At 44.8% G+C, this 19,932-nt stretch overlaps 1 long non-coding RNA gene across 1 annotated transcript; it reads left to right on the top strand.

Annotated features, from left to right (window-relative positions):
- The first annotated feature begins 339 nt into the window (after positions 1-339).
- LOC103567247 (uncharacterized) lies at positions 340-7,674 on the top strand. Its single transcript, XR_011535018.1, has 6 exons — positions 340-479; positions 644-1,014; positions 1,487-1,582; positions 2,014-2,089; positions 2,197-3,565; positions 5,989-7,674. It is a non-coding gene; the product is annotated as an uncharacterized lncRNA (long non-coding RNA).
- The last annotated feature ends 12,258 nt before the right edge of the window (positions 7,675-19,932 follow it).

Here is a 19,932-nt window from a genome sequence, read left to right as displayed (position 1 = left end):
TTGGGGGAAGGAAGTCTTCAGAAGGTAGTTTCAGGAAGCACAAGTCAAGAAGTGGGCAAAATAAGACAGGAAAGGGAGAAAGCCAAAAAGCATGTAAATGATTAGGTTAGCACAGTGGGTAGTGGGGCTCAGCCCTGTTGGCGCCTCTCTCAGAAACTGTGTGGAACCCCCTCTGGTTGGCGGAATAATGCACCTCCTGCCCCCAGAAGATTGTCTATGTCCCATTCCCCGGAACCTGTGAATATATTATGTTCCAAGGTAAAGAGGAATTGAGTTTGCTAATCAGTTAACCTTAAGGAGATTATTCTGGGTTATATGGGTGGGCCCAGTGTATCCACAAGCGTCCTTAAAAGTGGAAGAGGGAATAGAGAACAGAGCGATGTCAGCCTGAGAAGGATCTGGCCCGACATCGCCGGCTTTGAAGATGGAGGAAGGGGCATGAATCAAAGAAAACAGGAGCCTTCTGGAAGCTGGAAAAGGTAAGGAAACAGCTTCTCCTCTAGAGCCTCCACAAGGAATGACCCCTGCTGGTACCTTGGTCTTGGCCCAGTGAGATCCGTGTCAGATTCTGATCCGCAAAACTGTCAGATTGTAAATGTGTGTTGTTTCAAACTGCAAAGTTTGTGGTAATTTGTCCCAGCAGCAATAGAAAACGAATACATCTCCTTAAAATCACGCCACTGGCAGGCTGGAAGGCTGAGGCACTCATCCATGGACTCTCATCTTTCATTGGCTGAGGGTTGCCCCTGGGGCAGTGGACGGAGACTCAGAACTTCCTGCCCTGGAGAAGCAGCCCTGGAGGACCAGGCAGGCAGGTGATGGAGGTGGAACACTGCCAGTGGGCTGGAAACTCTCCCCAACGCTTCAGGTGAAACCAGAAGCAGGCTGGGCATTGATGGTGTCGACAGCCTCTGCCACAGGGCCCAGCTGTAAGCAGTCAAGCCAGGATTGGAACGGGGTTAAGTGTGGAGCCCACGTGCCTAGCCTAGGACTTCCCTGTGGCATTTGAGGCCAGTAAGTACTCACTCTTCTTTTTGCAATTCTCTGGGTTTGATGTTAGCTCTTCCCTCATTTTCCTCCTAACCTCTGACTACTGAATCTTTTTGCATCCCTCCTCTTTCACTGTCCTTGCCCCCTAGTCACATGCCCCCAAGACTGAGGTCCATCAGGTTTGTCTTCGACTTTCTTCGTGGGCTCTTCCTACTTCTTACGTTACTCGTGGCTTCTAGCGTCAAGCTGTCCAGTGCAGCCACTCTCTTGGTGTGGCTGTGGAGTGCTTGGGTTGTCCAAATCGAGACATGCTCTAAATGTAAAAGATGCACTGGATTTTGAAGACTTGAAAAGAATGTAAAATACCTCAATGTTTTTTGTATTGATTCATGTTGAAATATAATACTTCGGATGTGTTGGGTTATATAAAATATATTGTTGACTTCATCTGTTTCTTTTTACCTTCTTTTTGATGTGGTCACTTGAACGTTTAAAGTGACATAGGAGGCTCAAGGGCTATTTCTACTAGACAGTGCTATTCCGGAGGACTCCCCCATCCCCAGAGCCCCAGACACAGACATTCACCACTTAGGTAAGTGTTGCACAAACCCTTCAAATTCAGCATGTTCCAGACCAAAATAATCATTTTCCTTCCAACCCTGCCCCCATCGCTATCGCTCCTCCTCCGTTTACTGTCTTGGCGAATGGACAACTCTCTGCTCTTTTGCACGTGCTAGAACCTTGGCCCTTGTCCCAACTCCCTGCTCTTTCCAGTCTTGACAATTATCAGTCAGTTCTACCCCCTTGATGTTTTTCGTATCCAGACCGTCCCCTCCACTCCCACAGTTCTGTTTTGTTCATTTTCTCATCTCTCACCTCGACCATAGTGGAAGTGTCCTAATTTATGGTCTTTTTGCTGTGCTTTTCACTTGTTTCCATTCAGCCCAAAGTGGTTAATGCCGTCGGATTGGTATTTATCAAGGGCCAACCTGATCGTGTTCTTTCCCTGCTTGAAACCCCTAGGTGGCTCTCGTTGCCTCTGGCTCCACTTTTCCAGTTGCGGTTCTCACTCATGGGTGTGCACGGATGATCGTAGGTGGTATGTGGAAGAACATTAATTTGTATAGTCACATGTTCGTTGTAACACACATTGAGAAGATTTAACTGACATATAAAACCTGTGATTTCATGGACATTATTATTTAGGACAAAAAGGGAGTCAACTTAAAGAAAAATTTAAAGAAACAAGAGCACAGCCTAAAGTGATAGCATTGGTCAAGTAAATAATAGCTACAGGATAAATTTCAGAAAAATACAAACAACCTGCATGATCCAGCTTCTCCTTTTCCTCTCTGATCTGATCTCCGGAAGGTGCCCGCTTTCTCTTCTTCAGCCACACAGCCATACTGAGTGCATCCACACCCCCAGGCTCACCTGCTCTTTCTCCACTTTGCGTCTTGGCAAGCACCATATCTTTGCTTGTACCACCTCGTCTCCCTTTCTGGCAAAGGAAAACCAAACTTGTAAGATTCTGCTCCAAGAGCCTTCCCTCTGAAGAGTTCTCTGGCTACTTCGGGGGAACAACCACCCCATCTGTGGTAGGCAGAATAATGGCCCCTCAAAGATGTCCACATCCTAATCACCCATGAATATGTTACCTTGCGCGGCAAAAGGGACTTTGCAGATGTGACTAAGTTAAGGAGTTTTTGATGAGAAGATTATCCTGCATTATCTGGGTGAACAAGTGCAACCACCAGCATCTTTTTAAGGAAAAAAGGAAGACAAGAGGATAGAAAGAGATGTGACAAAGGAAGCAGAGGTCAGAGTGAACTGGGGCCACCAGCCAAGGAATGTGGGCAGCTTCCAGAAACTGGAAAAGGCAAGGAAATGGATTCTGCCCAAGAGACTCCAGAAGGAACACAGCCCTGCCAACCCATTTTGGTCCTCGTCGTGGAACCTATCCTGCTGATTTGCAGTTCTTATTCCATATAACTAATCTCTCCTCCACAATTCCACCCCTCCTCCAGAAGCCATGAGCTCCTTGTAGAGACTGTGTCATGTGTATCTTTGCGGTAGGAATGGCAGGAGAGTGGTATTCTGGAATTTGGGGACAAAGAATTTAAGAAGGTAGGAGGAGTCAACATTGTCAAGTACTACAGAAAAGTGAGGCAAGATAAGGACCGAAAATAGATCATTGGATTTAAGAGGTCCCTAGTGGCCTTGGGAGAAGATACTCACATGCAGACGCCAGAGTGGAAGATGATGTAGTGGGCTGATGAGTGAGTGGGAGTTGAAGAAGTGGAGATAATGAGCATAAACACCTCTTTTAAGAGATGTGTTGGAGAAGAAGAAGAGAGGACATTCACCTGAGAGGGAAGAGAAGGAGTTTGTTTTTTAGAACCTCAAAATCTTGGAGAGGTATGTACGCCAAAGCGAAGCAGTCAAAGCAGAAGAGACTAAAGATATGAGAATGGGAAGTGACAGGGAGATGAAGATCCAAAAGACAGGGAGGAGGAGAGGGATTCTGGCGTGCGGACCGAGGCAGAAGAGGAAGCGAGGACGGGGGCTCTGGGAGGTAAGTATGTTGGCAGATTATGCAGTGTTTGTTTTGTTTCCGCTTTCTTCACTACACTGTAAGCTCTGTGTGCACAGATTGTGGCTCTGTGCTCAACACAGAAATAACAGTTAACACTGAAAATCACTTGCTCTGTTCCAGACACTGTTGTAAGAGCTCTGCCTATGTTAACTCATTTAATCCTCATGACAACCCTATGAAGTAGGTATCATTATTATGCCCGCTTTATAGATGAGGAAATGGAGGCACAGGGAGGGTAAGTAACTTGTCCAACGTCACAAAGGCTGAAAGTGGAGGACTTGGATTTGAACCCAGCCTGTCTGTCTCCCAAGTCCACACTGCACAGATGGGGTTGCTCAAGGAGTTGTCAAGCGAGTGAGGAACGGAGCTAGCTTTTCATGCTCCCCCACAAATAGGGTGGGTTTGCTTTCCTGCATCTCTATTTCTTCCTCCCCCCTTGTGGGGCCATCAGCATGATCTTCTCACACAGATGAGGGTGAATGGAAGGGTGGCTATCTGCTGGACCAAGGGTGACGTCACAAAGATGCCTGAGACCTTATCGCTTAATCTCCACCTAGAGACAGGAGCCCAAAATGCCCGGCTCCGTTAGGATAACACCTTCCCAGACACCTCCCTCTTCCCTCTTTCTCCATCTCAGCCAGAACTAGGATTCCCTAGGCCATCCCTTGCTTCTCAGCAGGTTACTGGAATGTTCCTTCCACACCACCCCATCACCCTCTGCAGGCCTGGCTTTGCAGCCTTAGAATTTGCTAGCAGGACTTCGGGCTGGGGGCCAAGCTCAGAACCCTCCCGAAAGTAGGTTTCTATGGGGAAGGCAGAAATTCAGAACCAGACCCAGGAGGGCCAGAGGTAATCGGTTCAGCGCCTAGGAAGGCCAGAGAACCTGGGAAGGCAAGATGGGGCCTTGGCACATCAGATGGGAAAGCAACGTGACCTGGACTATATCATGAGAGAGAGCCTGCACCTGGCACCCCTCAGTGTCTGTGCCTTCGCAGCCAGCCTTGGCCTGGTGAGCGGATTCTGGAAAGAAGTAAGAGCCTAAGGCTAATTTTAGGCTGCATCTTGATCTTTTGGGGACCCTCTCAGTTTTCCCCTAGGCCCCTGTCTGGGCTTATTCTTGTGACTACACGTCTTTCCAGACCAATTTAACTCTCCCAAGGACTGAGGTTCCAGATCCCTGTCTGAGAAACTGGCTGTTTTTCATGCTATGAAATTTCCAGGTGATGCGAATCCCAATAAAAAATGGAAATAGCTGGAAGGCAAATAAAATTTTATTTTCTTGCACAACATAAACATGCTTTCTCTCTTCTCCTAAATATCATTTCTCTCATTTCACCACTCTTGCTGGAAAAGTCACATCAACCATAAGCCTTATTTTTGAGAAACTACTAGTTTGCAGACACTGAGACCAGGTTAAAACCCCAATCAATAAAAGAGAATTGCTGTAATGCCAAGTGCTGGGCTGAGGTCTCAGGGATTTTGGGGAGCAGCAGGGAAGGGGAATTTGTGGACCTCCTGAAATTATGTGCAAAATTGTGTCCACTTGTGCATTTCCGGGAAGAGACTTCCTAGCTTTCATCAACTCCTCAAAGGGGTCTATGACCCCAAAAATGAGTGCTTTGGTGGCAAATGCTGTGGGAGAACAGAATTTGGAATTGGAGGAGAAATTTGAAAAATAAGGAGTACATTATTATTCCACTAATTCATTAATGCTACCGTAATTTCAATAATCATCATTCTCATCAGTGGTCTTTTACAATCTTCCGTAAAAACCTTTTTTGGCAAGAAGAAAAAGATCATGAGAAATTGAAGCCATCGCATTGGCACTTCTGTGTTTGATCTCGGAAGGAGTGAATTGATTATTTCTAAATGAAGGACACTCATTGAAGTCGATCATAGTTAAGAAGCCCCCTCCAGGCTTCCCCTAGGGTTCCCATGGGACACTCCTCTCCCCATCAAGCCTGGGGCTCCCTCAGAGGCCTGCTTCCTGCAGCATCTCCCAGATGTGGCTCTGAGGTTGGGCTCAGGAGGGCTCATCAAACCGGCGCCTCGTGACAGGATGAAGGATTTAAACTCAGTCTAAGCACTAATGCAGGGAGGCATCTACGCTGATGAAGATGGACAGAAACACGCCCCCAGTGTGGTCGGTTGAAGGGGGTACTCTCCATGGAAATACATTAACAATAGGATGCTCTCCGAAATTCTGGCCCTGCACCTCCCAAAATATAGCCACATTCCACAAGATCCTACTGTGCTGTGGTGTTTTCCCTGGCGAATCCCATTTTTCTTAAGCACAAAATTGATTAATTTGGTGCCGTAAAATGAAGATTTCCCTTTTTGCATCCAGAGAGTATCAAAGACTACAAAATTAATTAAGTTTTCTCTTTGTCTTTTTGATCCAGGAAAGAACACTGTGGGAAAAAGCAGATTATTTTTCTTTCTTGCATTTTTCACATCCCTCTCTCTTCCTGTCTCCACTGATTAAAATGAGTGATGTTGCACATAATTCCAAAAAATGCATAGACCACCCCCTCCCAAATCCTGAGACCTTGATATCCATCCACTCGTGATAACTTATCCTGTTCTTCCCTTGAACATTCCGTTCCCTCTTTTTTTTTTTTAAGGAAAGCTGCTCTTGCCTTCTAGCCAGATATGCTCTCCCCATTTCCAGCTTCCTGTCCTTTGGGTATTCTGCAATATAATGAATGAACAGTCTTGATCGCCTTGGTTCGGGTGCATCCCTTCACATATTTCTGAATTACTTGTCACTGGCTCTCCTCTGTGCCCCAGGTTTAAGATCCTCTGCACACGGTCGCATTGTAATAAATAATGATTGTTAGAAGCCAAATTTTCTCTAGTATTTGGTGCAGGGAGAAGTAAGGAAGGGAGAGATGCAGAAGAGAAAGGTTGGGAAGACGGTGTGTGTGCATGTATGTTTCAGGCTTGCTGTCTATTTCCTGCTCTAATAATTTGTTAAATAAAAAATTGGCTCCAGACTTAAGTCCTAAGTGAACTAGAGTTCACTGTTCTCCAAGCAAAGAAGCAGCTATTTATTCACATTCATTGTTCTCAATGCTTAATCCACGGCAGACTTTACCCTTGGCCCCCAAATAACACCATCTTCCTTAATTATCTCCTCTGGTCAGAGGCCACTTGGGAAAAGAATCGCAAATTGAGCTCATCCTGCCCAACGGTTACTGTCCTCGTCTGCCACTTACACTGTTAGCAATGTGCTTGGCATATGCTGAGAACGGCTCAAGGGTGGACCCAGCCTCAGCGCCTCCAGACTCGAAACTAGACAGGATACAAGAGGAGGAATAATAAATAAATAACGGCAGAGGCAAAAAGAGGTTTCATTTTAAATCTCCCAGAGCCCCCACATCTGGAACACAGGGACCATGTCTGGTTTTGGATGTTGTTGAGGTTTGGCCTTCTTTAGCTCGAATTCCTCTGAGCAAAGCTGATCCCCCTCTGTCCTTCGTGGTGAGCGAGAGTGTTTCCATTTCGATGCTTTGCATGCAGATCCAAGCAGCACATGGGTGGCGGTACTGGATAAGCGCTAAGTTCCTTTTCGGCCTGAAGATTCTGTGATCCCATTGAGGGGAAAGTGCACCCTTGACAATTTATTGGTGGTAATTTCCTGTGTTCATTCTGGCTTCCAGTTGATTCTACTTTTCTGTATATTGCTCAAATCCATTCACTTTTGTTCTTCTCTGCTGGTTCTTCCTAAATTCACATTTCATTTGCCTGAATGATTTGCAAGATCTCAGCTATGGACTGAAGGTTTGTAACCTCCCCAAATTCACATATGGAAGCGCTCCCCCCTCAATGTGATGGTGTTAGGAGATGGGGCCTTTGGGAAGCGATTAGGTTTAGATGAGGTGTGGAGGGTGAGGGCCCCTGTGGTGGGATTAGTGCCCATAGAAGAGGAAGAGAACAGAGCTTTCTCTCTTTCTGCCACGTGAGGACACAGCAAGAAGGTGACCATCTGCAAGTACGAAGAGGGGCCTCACCAGACACCAAATCTGCATCATGATCTTGGACTTCCCAGCCTCCAGAACTGAGAGAAATAAATATTTGTTGTTTAAGCCCCGGAGTCTAGGGTATTTTGATAGAGCAGCCCGAACTGCCTAGCACTGTCTCCAGCTGCTTCCACTCTTGTTGCAGCCCTCTTACACATCTCCCCTGTTCCATCCTGAAGCACAATGCAGATAACGCCACACCCCAGCCTGAAAACCCAGAGGGCCCCTCACTGCCTATGGAGTCAGGCCCACATCTTTTAACCCAGGTAGCCATGCTTGACCAGTGGTAAATTACTCATCAGCCCCATTGTTATTAACACCCAATGTCAAGACTCTAAGACGCCACCTGGCTGCCAAAAGAAAGTCCTGCCTTTTGCAGTGCCTCCCTCTCTGAAAGTCCTGGAGATGTCCAAGGTGCTTCTATTTCCTGCAGGTCAAGCCTAGTTACTGGTCCCTCTGTCGCCCTTTGCACAGCCAATGCCGGACACTCTTGACACGAAAGGTGAATGCCAGAGACCTGCAGTGGTCAAGAACGTGAGAGCCAGTGTGTCTCCCATTTTTTGAGCTTTAACTTAAAAACATTAAAAACGCCACCGATGAAACACCAATGGTTTCCAAGTAGTTAGTAAAGAAATTGTATTCATACCAAAAAAATAAAATAAAAATGCCCTAAATTGCAAACAGAAGTGGTATAATTAAAGTATATATATTTAATAAATTAATGCTTTTCACACACACAAAAATCAATGCAATATGATTGTACTAGTTATAGGATAATTAGAGGTTTTATAGAGGAAGAATAAATCTTTACACTTATATAAGAAAGTATAAGAGTTTATCTTTGTGTCCTTAGAGCAAGAGGAATTTCTTAAATAAGACAAAAAAACGCAAATCAAGAGGGAAATAGCCTTACATTTGGCTATAATAATACTTAAAACTTCTATGTAATAAAAATATACTTAAACCAAGTTATGGGCAAGCCACAGACTGGGAGTAGATATTCATAAAGCATAATCAACAAAGGAACAATTTATAGAATATGTAAAGAATGCATACAAATCAATAAGAAGAAAAAAACAATCCAATAGAAAAAATGGTGAAGTTCCAAAGAGGGAATTCACAAAAGAGGACATCTGAGTGGCTAATAAATACATGAAAAGACGTTCAATCTCATCAGTAATCAGGAGAATGAAAATTAAAACGAGATGCTATTTTAAAGCCACTAGATTGGCAAGAATTAAAAGTCCAGCAAAACTAAATGCTGTAAAAATGTGGGGGAATTGGGGCTGTCTTATGGTGGTAGCAGGAATGGAAGACATTAAAACCTTTTTGGAGGGCAAGTGAATGTTCTCCGGTAAAGTCAAAGATGTATATATCCTCTGACTCATTAATTCCTCTTCCAGGAGAATGTGCACAAAGAGACACATACAAGGATAGTTGTCATAGCTAAAAATGGGAAATCATTTAAATTTCCATCAATACAGGAGTGGGAAAATGTTGCATATTCATATCATGGAATACTATATAGCAGTTAAAATGACTTTTAAAAACCCTCTAAATATATCAACATGAAGGAATCTTAAAATGTAACGTTAATGGAGTTATTGTTAAACAGGTATGAAGTTTCATTCCAGGAAGATGAAAAAGTTTGGGACAGGGCTGGTGGTGATGGTCACACAAGGTGAATGTGGTTAATGCCATTGAACTGTATACTTAGAAATGGTTAAAATGGTAAATTTTATGTTATGTATATTTTACCACATTAAAAAAGAAAATCATAATGAACAGAAAAAGTGCACCGTGAAATGCATTAGGTGGCACATTCATGACATTTAAAGACTTTAGATAATACTACTACATACTTATGGAATCTGCATGTATATGATAAATATATAAAGACCAAGATGAGAAGGAGTCTCAGATGCAAGACATTGACTTCTGGGAACGAGAGGAGGAAAGTCTGACTTGGTGGCTATGCTTGAATTCTATCTGTGACATTTTATTTCTTTTGTAAAAAATCTAAGAACTCATTAAAATGTTAACACAAATGGGTGTTTATTATACTAGACTCTGCATTGTTCCGTCTGAAGGCGGGATCCATCCCTCCTATGAACATATAATATGGGGCTTTATCTCTGTCCTCTGTCTGGTATTACAGTTTGTGAACACATCCATGTATTTCTTGAGGGCCTTTGATGTCTCAGGCACTTTGCCGGGTGCTGGGTACTTCATTCTGAACAGAACAGGCATAGGGTCTACTCCCAGCATTTTCCTCCCAGGGATGTTCTTGGACAATGGTTTTCAAAAGTTGGTCCCTGGACCAGCAGCATTAACCTTACCTGGGAACTTAATGGAAATGGAAATTTGAGGACCCCCCTCCCCCCCCGCCCCAGACTATGAGCTGAGACACTATGAGTGTGGGACCTGGCAATCTGCTTTCATGAGGCCTGTGGGTGATTCTGGGGCACGCTCAAATTTGGGAACCACTGCTCTTGTCTGATGAAGAGGATGCTGACTCCTTTCAACACTGGATCTGAGGCGGGGGCGGGGAGGTGTCCTTCCAAAAGTTGCTTGTGTCCTCAAGTGTTCCAGAGGTAACAACAGTGCTCCTTAGAATCCCACGTGCAGCCCTTTCATAACGGTTGCATGTGTCACCCCAGTGCTGGTGTCATCTTGTTCTGGTGCCCGCTGCCCTGGGGCACTTGGAACCCCTACCCCCATCATGTGCAGCTCGAAGCTGTGGCTGGTTTGCCAAGTCAGACTCAGACCCCCTGGACCCTTCCTCAAAGCTGCCCACACCAAGTTGTGTGTCTACGTATGTCCAAACTGCAGGGGTAGACAGAGTCTTTTTTTCCCACAAGTACTACCACTCGCATGGAAGAGCGAGATACAGCTGGATAGCTGGGTACAGGGGCGTCTGTGCTCCACCAGCCCACAGACACTCCACCCCGGCTCCTCCCTGGTCAAGATATCCTACTACCCTCCATTTGGCTTGTAAGGCCTTTAGTGACGTGGCCCCATCTACCTTTCTCTCTTTCCCCTGAGAGTACCTTAGGCTCTGGAAAAACAGCACATCTCCTTGCTCATAGAAGATACTCACAGTTTGCTGTCTCAGAGACTTGTATTTTATTTTGTTTGTATTTCTTCTGTCTGGAACAGTTTCCTTATATGACTACACCTCCACCCAACCCCACATATATAGCTTATCAATTCAGATCAGGCTCAAAAGTGATTTCCTCCTCTGGCCAGAGGCAATTGCTCTTCCTTCGAGTCACCTAATACAGGGCTTTATCCCCTTCTGTAACCTGCCGTTTCTCTCTCACGTTCCATCTTGTATTCCTGTTCATCGTGTACATGTCTTCTTAGGTCATAATTCCCTTATTCAAACATCCTAGTCAAGAGGATTCCTTTAAAAATGCTGAGCATATTTTCAAATTCAAGTGATACAAATAAGTGTATCATTCAAAAATGTCTACGACATGGTCTTCTGTCCTTAAATCGCTGAGGTCTAGGGGGCGAGACAGACACCTATAAACAAGGCGACAGTGCTAAGGACAGGGGGACGTGGTCGCCGGGAGGTAGAAGGTGGAGGTGGGAAGGGGTTACAGAGAAGGTGATACCGGAAGCTGTCGGAGTAAGGCAATCTCATAACAGGAAAGTGTAAAAGGACAGAATGTGGAGACAGGGCAAAGACATCCTTCCCTATCTTCAGGGGGAAAAGACAGAAAGATATAGAGGACAAAGAAGAGAAATGTAATTTCACAGAAGCCAAGGGAAGAGAATGTTTCCATAAGAATGGAGTTATAAATAACACTGAAAGTTAAGCAGACAGGTGCCCCGACGAAAGGTCATCATTGCTGCAAGATTTATGGCAGGAACTACGCAAGGTGCATAGCCCAGAGAACAAAGATAACGTCTGTGCCTTGCGGGATCTCTCATGGAAACTGAAGGCACCTCTCAGAATTTAACGCTTGCTTGCTATCTGAACTTCCTCGTTTGCATAATTTAGAGTGGTGTTTTTCCATCTGGGGACGGCAGATATATTTAAAAGAGATTCCCCCCCCCCCCCCCCTTTAAAAAGAGTCTATATTAATCGCATTGAGAAGCACTGAATCACAAGTTTCCTGCCTGCTGGGAGTTTTGTGCAGTGTCTCACTCTGGCCAGTAGGGGGCGGCATAACCTAACGCTGTGACTCGGGATCCTCGTCGCTGGAGGCAGCCCTGGTCCGGGGAGGAGCGGCCGCTCTTGGGGTCTGTGCCCATGTTTCCTTCTCTGGATCCCGAAAGATGCAGGAACTAACTAAGAGCCCGACATCTTCAAACGTTCAATGCTGCGGGGGTGCCAGGCGTCACTGCAGAAATCACAGCTGAATATGGCACGTTCTCTCTCTGAACCGGCCGTGCTCTGAATGGGCCCTGAAATCTGAAAAGCTCAAAGGTTTTTCCAAGTGAGTCTTGCTCCCGTTTCTGCAAGAGGAAACTCTAGTGTGTAAAGTCACAAGCGGCATAAAATGTCAAGTTCCCGAAAGACGCCTGGTAGATCTCCAGTATGTAGGTATAACTCAATTAAAATAAACGTCACAGCAAACTTCCACCTGTAGGTATGAAAAAATGGAAACGCCAGTGTTTTTCTGGCAGTTTCCAATTCTAGCGTATGACCTGAATGCTCTGTAATTGCTTGAAATGATCATATTACTCTTTTGAATATATTATAGCAGTAATTTGTCTAGTGCAAACACTGTATGTTCCTATCTGCAATAGCTGGATTTTATGTAAGTCTCTTCACTTCCCAGAAGCAGCAAAGCATAGTGGAGAAGTACACCAGCTTGTCCCTCCTGCTGTGTGACCTCAGAGAGTTGGTCCAGCCTCTCTGATCTTCCCAGCACCTATGACATTGGACTGGTCATAACAGTAGCAACTTGGTAAGCTTGTTGTGAGTATGAAGCTAGTGCCTGGCACATAATGGAAACAATAAATATTTGGCATACTATTATCAGCTGGATGTTTGGCCTCTAATCTGGAATATGACCTAGGGTATTGCATTAGATACCTTCCATATGTCAACTTCTATGAGTCTATGGGATATGGTAAAATGATAAAATATATATTCATTTTGGTTTTGCCAAAGCTGCCAGCACATTGAACACCAACATGAAAGCTGCTGCTACTGATCTTGACCATGTCACTTTTATTTTTTAAGGAAGATTAGCCCTGAGCTAACATCCGCTGCCCATCCTCCTCTTTGTGCTGAGGAAGACTGACCCTGTGCTAACATCTGTGCCCATCTTCCTCTGCTTTATACGTGGGATGCCTGCCACAGCATGGCTTGATGAGCGGTGCTAGGTCAGAGTGTGAGAATTTCACCGCCAAGCCACCGCGATGGCCCCTGATCTTGACCATGTGAAAGCTGTCGGAATAACGAGCTACATCCTTTAAGGGCCCCTGCCGATTTGTTTTCGTACATTAGCTTCTTCCGGAAGCTTATTTCTGGGCAGAGCACTGAAACTACGGCCAGTCACTAAACAGGACTCCAAGAAGCTCGAGGGAATTAATGGACTTGATTATGAGTTTAAACCCCAGGAAGGAGAAAAAACATCTGACTAGAGCAATATGTTATGCGTGAAATGATTGTGTGGTCGTATATATTTGGGCACAACTATAGTTTCCTGTTAGAGACTCATAATGCGCTTTAGTGTGTTAAAAGCTCCGAGGAACTCTGTCCTGGAGAAATAGAATGCGAGCCACAGATGCAATCTTAAATTTTCTAGCAGCCACGTTAACAAAGTAAAAAAAGGAGCAGATGAAATTAATTGTAATAAGATGTGTTAATGAACAGAATATACCGGAAATAGTATCATCTCAAAATTTGTAACCAATATTTAAAAATTGTTTAAAATATCTTACTAAGTCTTTGAAATTTTGTGTATTTTATGCCTAGAGCACATCTCAGTTTGGACCGGCCACCTCGCAAGTGCTCAGTAGTAGCCACAAGTGGCCGGCGGCTACTGTATGGGACGGCTGAGGCTCAGGGAACCCACGCCCTACAGGGAACCCCAAGGAGAACCTGCAAAGTCACCAAGAAGTTACAGGGGAAATAATGGAAGAGAATCAAAGGTGTATTTAGGTGAATTTAAAGGCCAAGATCTTAGAAGACAGCCTGTCCAGGAAAAGGCTTAAATGGCAATAATTTAAGTTAGGATTAAAAACTTGATCAGAAACTCAGCATTTCTCTGACACTCCAGGCAGGGGTCAGCAGAGCCCTTGGGGTCTAGGCCAGGAGGTGGTCCAGCCTCGTGTTTATTTGCTGCTTTGAATTCTAGTTCATTCTTGTCTTTTTCTGCTTCTGGGTGTCTATGGGTTGAGGCTGTGAAGTGTTGGGCAATTGTTTTTAAATCTGCAAATCATGTATATGAATGACAACTACTTCTCAAACTCTTTAGCAAGAGAATTTTAGCTCGCTGTCTCCTCCCAGTTTTCCGGTTCCCAAACTTCTCATCGTGTCTGTGTACTGACATTCTCTGCAGTCGCCGCCCTGACTCCCCTGCCTTTGTCTCATCTCTGGGCCGGCTTCCTTCCCCAGACAGAAAAAGCGACCGATTTGAAATATGTTGTTCCTCCTAACCTGCTCTGAGATACTTCCTCTTGCGTGCCTCCGTAAAAACATTTTATGATCCCGCGTGTTCATCAACGTGGTTCTTTATCAGTCCTGTGTAATTGCACCATGAACCTCGACCCCCAGTCAAAACACCTTCTCGAAACCTTTCTCTCAGTGACTGCTCTGGATAGTTGTGAAGGAGGGAAGATGGCTGACGTTTAATCAGAGACTATGAGTCTTTTAGGAGAACGTCCAACCTAGCTCGAAACTCCTGCAAAGGATGTTTGCTTTTCCCTCTCAAGTATCTTGCTTGATCCAAAGTCTGTTAACAATTTAAAAGTCAAATCCTCCTCTCGGGTTACTGAGTGGGTATCCGCTTTTGTTATGAAAGGAAGGTGCGTAATTATTCCGGTCGGGTTCAGACACCTGATCCCAGTGATAGATCTGAGGATGCTCCTTAAGCACTACGTTCCAGTTACCTTCTCAAGCGGGCGGTGCCACGGAACTAACCCACTCTCCAACTGCCCCCCTCGGAAGGCAGCAAACATCTGCGGGTCTCGGAGGCCCCCGTTTTATGCAGACATGCGCGGCTTTCTCCGTCGTCTTGGGACTTGCATGTGGATCCAGGCAATCGAGTTGGGACCACATGCTTTCGATAATTTTTTGGCAAGTGAGCACTTCCTGAAGCCAGGATTTCTCATTATCCTTTCTCTTTCTTAGCTGTGAGAAAAATAGATACATATTTTGTTGATTGCACTTTTTGAAATTCACTTGTCTGTGTTTTGGTGTCTGAAACGACTTTAAAGGCAAAGAACGTTGATTTTGGTTACTTTCCCTCCTCTGGCTGAGGCTACTTTCCCTCTACAGTGGGAGAAGAAAGGTGGGGAGGGAAAACGGCCTGTAAAGAGAAAGGGGAAGAGTGGTTTAGGGTGGGGTGCCCCAGTTCCTGGGCCTGTCTGCACTTGGGGCTCCTGCGACTTCCTGCTGTTCCAACCTGCCTTCCTCCTCCAGTTAACATCTGCTCTCAGGAGCTGATAAAGGCCATTTCATACCTTAGGGTTTCTTTTTTTTTTTTTTAAGATATAACACGGGGCCAACCCCGTGGCCGAGTGATTAAGTTTGCGCACTCTGCTTCAGCAGCCAAGGGTTTCGCTGGTTCAGATCCTGAGCGTGGACCTAGCACTACTCATCAAGCCATGCTGATGCAGTGTCCCATATAGCACAACCGGAAGGACCTGCAACTAGAATATACAACTATGTACTGGGGGGCTTTGGAGAGAAGAAGAAAAAAAAAAAAGATTGGCAACAGATGTTAGCTCAGGTGCCAATCTTTAAAAGAAAAAAGATATAATACACACATCATAAAATTCACCCCTTTAAGGTGGTTTTTCAAAAAAAATATATTCTCCTCTCTCTCTCTCTCTTTTTTATTTTTGGTAAGGAAGATTGGCCCTGAGCTAACATCTGTGCCAATCTTCCTCTGTTTTGTACGTGGGACACCTCCACAACATGGCATGATGAGTGGTGTGTAGGTCCACGCCCAGGATCTGAACCCTGGACCACCAAAGCAAAGTGCACAAATTTAACTGCTATGCCACCGGGCTGGCCTCCCTTTAAAGTGGTTTTTTAGTATACTCCAAAATTGTGCAACCATTACCACTATTTAATTCCAGAACATTTTCATCATCTTAGAAAGAAACTCTGTGTCCATTAGCAGTCACGCTCCATTCCCCTCACCCCCAGCACTAATCTGTGTTCTGCCTCCAGAGATTTGCCTATTCTGGACTTTCCTATACAAAGGAATTATACAGAACGTGACCATTGTGTCTGGCTTCTTTCACTTAGAATAATGTTTTCAAGGTTCATCCATGTTGTGTCATTAATTGGCACTTCATTCCTTTTTATGGCTGACTAATATTCCAGTCTGGACATACCTCATTTGGTTTATCCATTCATCAGTTGATGGACATTTGTGCTGTTTCCACCTTTTGACTATAATGAACAACGCTGTCGTGCACCTTCCTGTACAAGTCTTACGTGGACATATATTTTCATTTCTCTTGGTTGTATACTCTGGAGTGGAATTTCTGGGTCATATGGTACCTCTATGTTTAACTTTTTGAGGAAGCGCCAAACTGTTGGTTCCAAAGTGTCCGTATCATTTTACATTCTCACCAACAATGTGTGAGGGTGCCAATTTGTCCACATCCTCACCAACACTGGTTATTGTCTGTCTTTTTGATTGTAGCCGTCTGTCCTAGAAGATGCGGAGTCATGTTTCCTCCTGGTTTTCATTTGCGTTTCCTTAATGGCTAATGATGCTGAACATCCTTTCATGTGCTTATTGGCCATTCGTGTATCTTCTTTGGAAAAATATCTCTTCAAATCCTCTGCTCATTTTTCACTTGGGTTATTTGTTTTTTCCTTGTTTGGTTGTAAGAGTTCTTTATGTTTTCTGGATACTAGACCCTCATAGAAGATACGTCTTGCACATACTTTTCCCCAGTCTGTGGATCATCTTTTCACTTTCTTGATAGGGTCATTTGAAGCACAAGAGTTTTTAATTTTGATGAAGCCCTATTTATCATTTTTTTATTTGGCTGCCTGGGTTTAGGATATTTTTAAGCTTTTGGTGTACTTACATTTTAAACCTTAGCTTTAATGATAGAATGACAGTTGCTGCTTTCCTTTAAAATAATATAAGCATAAGGATCAAGCAGGCAAGGATTTTAAAGGTCAGGGAGACCACTCAAACTGCCTACATATTAGAAAACACTAGGTCACAGGTCACAGGTCAATATGGAGATAGGTACCTCAGTGTGTGTATATATATATTCGTGTATATATACAAATCGGCATTACTTCAGGGCCTGACAAATATGACACAGGACTGAAAAGAAAGTGGACTGCAGACTAGAATTGAAATCGAGAGTGAAAACACCGCTTCTCACACGTGTATAGTGCACCCCAATTCTGGCTCTTCCCAGTCCAAACTGGAGATAATGCCCCTAAACAGGTCCCCCATCCCCCACATTTATCAGGTTAATCCTTCTTCCTGGAATATAACACTGTCTCCTCCCATCAGAGTCCTTCCCACCCTCCCAGGCCCACCTGTAACACAGCCCTACAGAGGGCCCCCGAGGCCTAGACCCCCGTTTGGACTGTGTGTACACCTTTCATTTGCACACATACTGTACTCTGCTTTGTACCTTCCTGTGCCCACACCCTCCTCGAGAATGTCGAATTTGGGGGCCGGGGCCATCCTTGTCTCCCCAAGATGGTGGGCTGTGGGCCTCGACCACTCTGGTCTCAGTGAATACCTGCGGCTTGAGCTGATCATCATCTGCTGACCCGCCCTGAGCTTTGAGCTGCTTTATTTAATGTTTTGCGAGTTGTATAAACTTTACACTTTTGTCAAATGTACCTTAATCTTAACAGTCTTCTGGTTATTTTAAAATCACACACACACAAACCCCTTTTAAGTCATACGGCCACAGTTTCAGATCATATACCACTTAGATCCGTTAAAGAACCAGTACAAAAATTAAAGATCAAAATTAGACCAGGTTGTTACCAAGGGACCAATGTGATATCTATATCCTGGGGAGAAAAGGGCTGGTGAAGCAGAGCCACAATCTGAAATGAACTAGGTTGCCGTGTCTGGCTTGTAGTGGGCACTCAGTAAGTGGTTAGTGTTGCAGACACGACCTTAAGGACAGAAAAAATTATTCTTTTGGTTGAGCTAGTGGAAAGAGGACCAGCCCTAAGGTTGGGAAGCCAGAGTTCCAGCTCGATTGTACGACCCTGGCTGGGATATATGCTCAGTCCTCACATCTCTCATCAATAAGAGCATATGGGTATGGGTGTAGCCCCTGACATCAGACATGTGGATTGCAGGCCAAATAAGACCCATCAGACCTGGGGATGAGCTCTTGTTCCTTCTCTCTGTCCATCTGTCCATCTGTCTCTCTCTCTCTCGAGGTATTTTAATTGAAATGAAATTGATATAACATAAAATTAACCACTTTAAAGTGAACAATTCAGTGTCACTTGGTACATTCTCAATGTTATGCAAACACCACCTCTATCTAATTCCAAACGTTCCCATCACCTCAAAAAGAAACCCCACACCCATTAAGCAGTCACTGCCCATTCTCTCCTCCCCCAGCCCCTGGCAACCACCTACCTGTGGGCCCTCTCTGGGGATTCCCCTGTTCTGGACATTTCCTATAAATGGAATCATACAATATGGGACCTTTTCTATCTGGCTTCTGTCATTCCACATAATGTTTCAAGGTTCATCCATGTTGTAGGACGTATCAGTATTTCATTCCTTTTCGTGGCTGAGTAATATTCCACTGCGTTGCCCTCCTAATATTTTTTAAGTAAAGTTAAGGTTAGTTACCTGTATCTGAAAACGAATAGAACAAGAGACTCTACCAAGCCTTTGCAGTGTTATGCAACCATAGCTGACAGGCGGAGTGTTACACTAACAGGATTGGACCTATTAATCGCTGTAGTCAAAGCTGACTCTAATTAATCAGACAATGCAAGCGTTCCAATTTAATTCCACTCAAATAACACCATGACACATGGGCACAATGAAGGATTATTGGCAGAAGAGAATAGAGAGGAGTGAAGCCTCTCAATGGACTTGATTCCAGTTTGAGGCAGGTCCTGTCCCACCGTCATGGACTGTCAATAAAAACCATTGTCAGTTAGACACTCACACTGCCGGCACACTGTTCCGGTGGGAGACAGTAGTCCCTGTCCTGAGGCTATTCCAACTCTAACCATCTGTGACTCTGGAGGTCCTTGGTTTACTTCTGCCCAAAAGGGCTCACATTTCTTTGTATTGGAATGTTTGGGGAACATCTTAATTGTATGGAAAGAGTCGGCTGGAGCATCAGCTCAAGAGCACCCCCTCAAGGCAGTGAGGACCGGGTTTAGATTCCGAGGGACACTTGAGACTAACAGGGGAGATGGTCACAAAAGCAAGCTTGTGGTTGAACCGCAGGACGTGAGCATCTGGTCCACAAAGGGGTGTGGGTTCTCGTCATGAGCTGTGAGAGTTCAGCTTCCTTTGGGTCTCTCTTCCTCCCGTTTCTTTCATTCTTCCACTCAGGGCCAGTGGGAGAAGTCAGGGAGAAGAAACCAAAGGGTCCCCACTAGGAAGGTAAGGAGCAGAAGAGATTTTTAAACACAGAACCTCAGTGGCAGCTACAGGAATGAGCTGGAGAGGGAAGAAAGGTGAGATTATGGAACGGCACCAGGTAATGGAATTAAGTCATTTGGAGATCAGATTCGAGAAGGAGAAGGATTCACTGCTGCAAGCCTCAGTTTACTCAGCTGAAAAATGGGAATGATGATCAAAAAGCACTGCCCAGGGTAAGGTGCCAGGAGAAAATGTCAGCCCTGGTTGCACTTAAGGCTGGAGCCATGGAAGGGGATCAGGGTATGCCATCCCAAAATGGGCCACTTTGGCATAAGGATTATTTTGAGCTGAAGATAACCGAGAATCAACAGGTGCAGGAAGACTCCTCTGGCCTCCCCTTATCCACCTAAAAGCAGGGCATAAATTTCCCTTTGTGACAGAATCCCTCTTTCCTGTACCACCAGGAAGAGGAGGACAACTCATTTCACAGAGACAGAGAGTCGTTACAGAGATGAGTCCTGTATAAACAGACCTTACTAAAATAACCCTTATCTTCCATTAGTTCCCACATATA

This window comes from Equus przewalskii, chromosome 30 (genome assembly GCF_037783145.1).
Source record: "Equus przewalskii isolate Varuska chromosome 30, EquPr2, whole genome shotgun sequence".
Lineage (NCBI taxonomy): Eukaryota > Metazoa > Chordata > Mammalia > Perissodactyla > Equidae > Equus > Equus przewalskii.
This window is presented reverse-complemented; position numbering and strand designations above follow the sequence as displayed.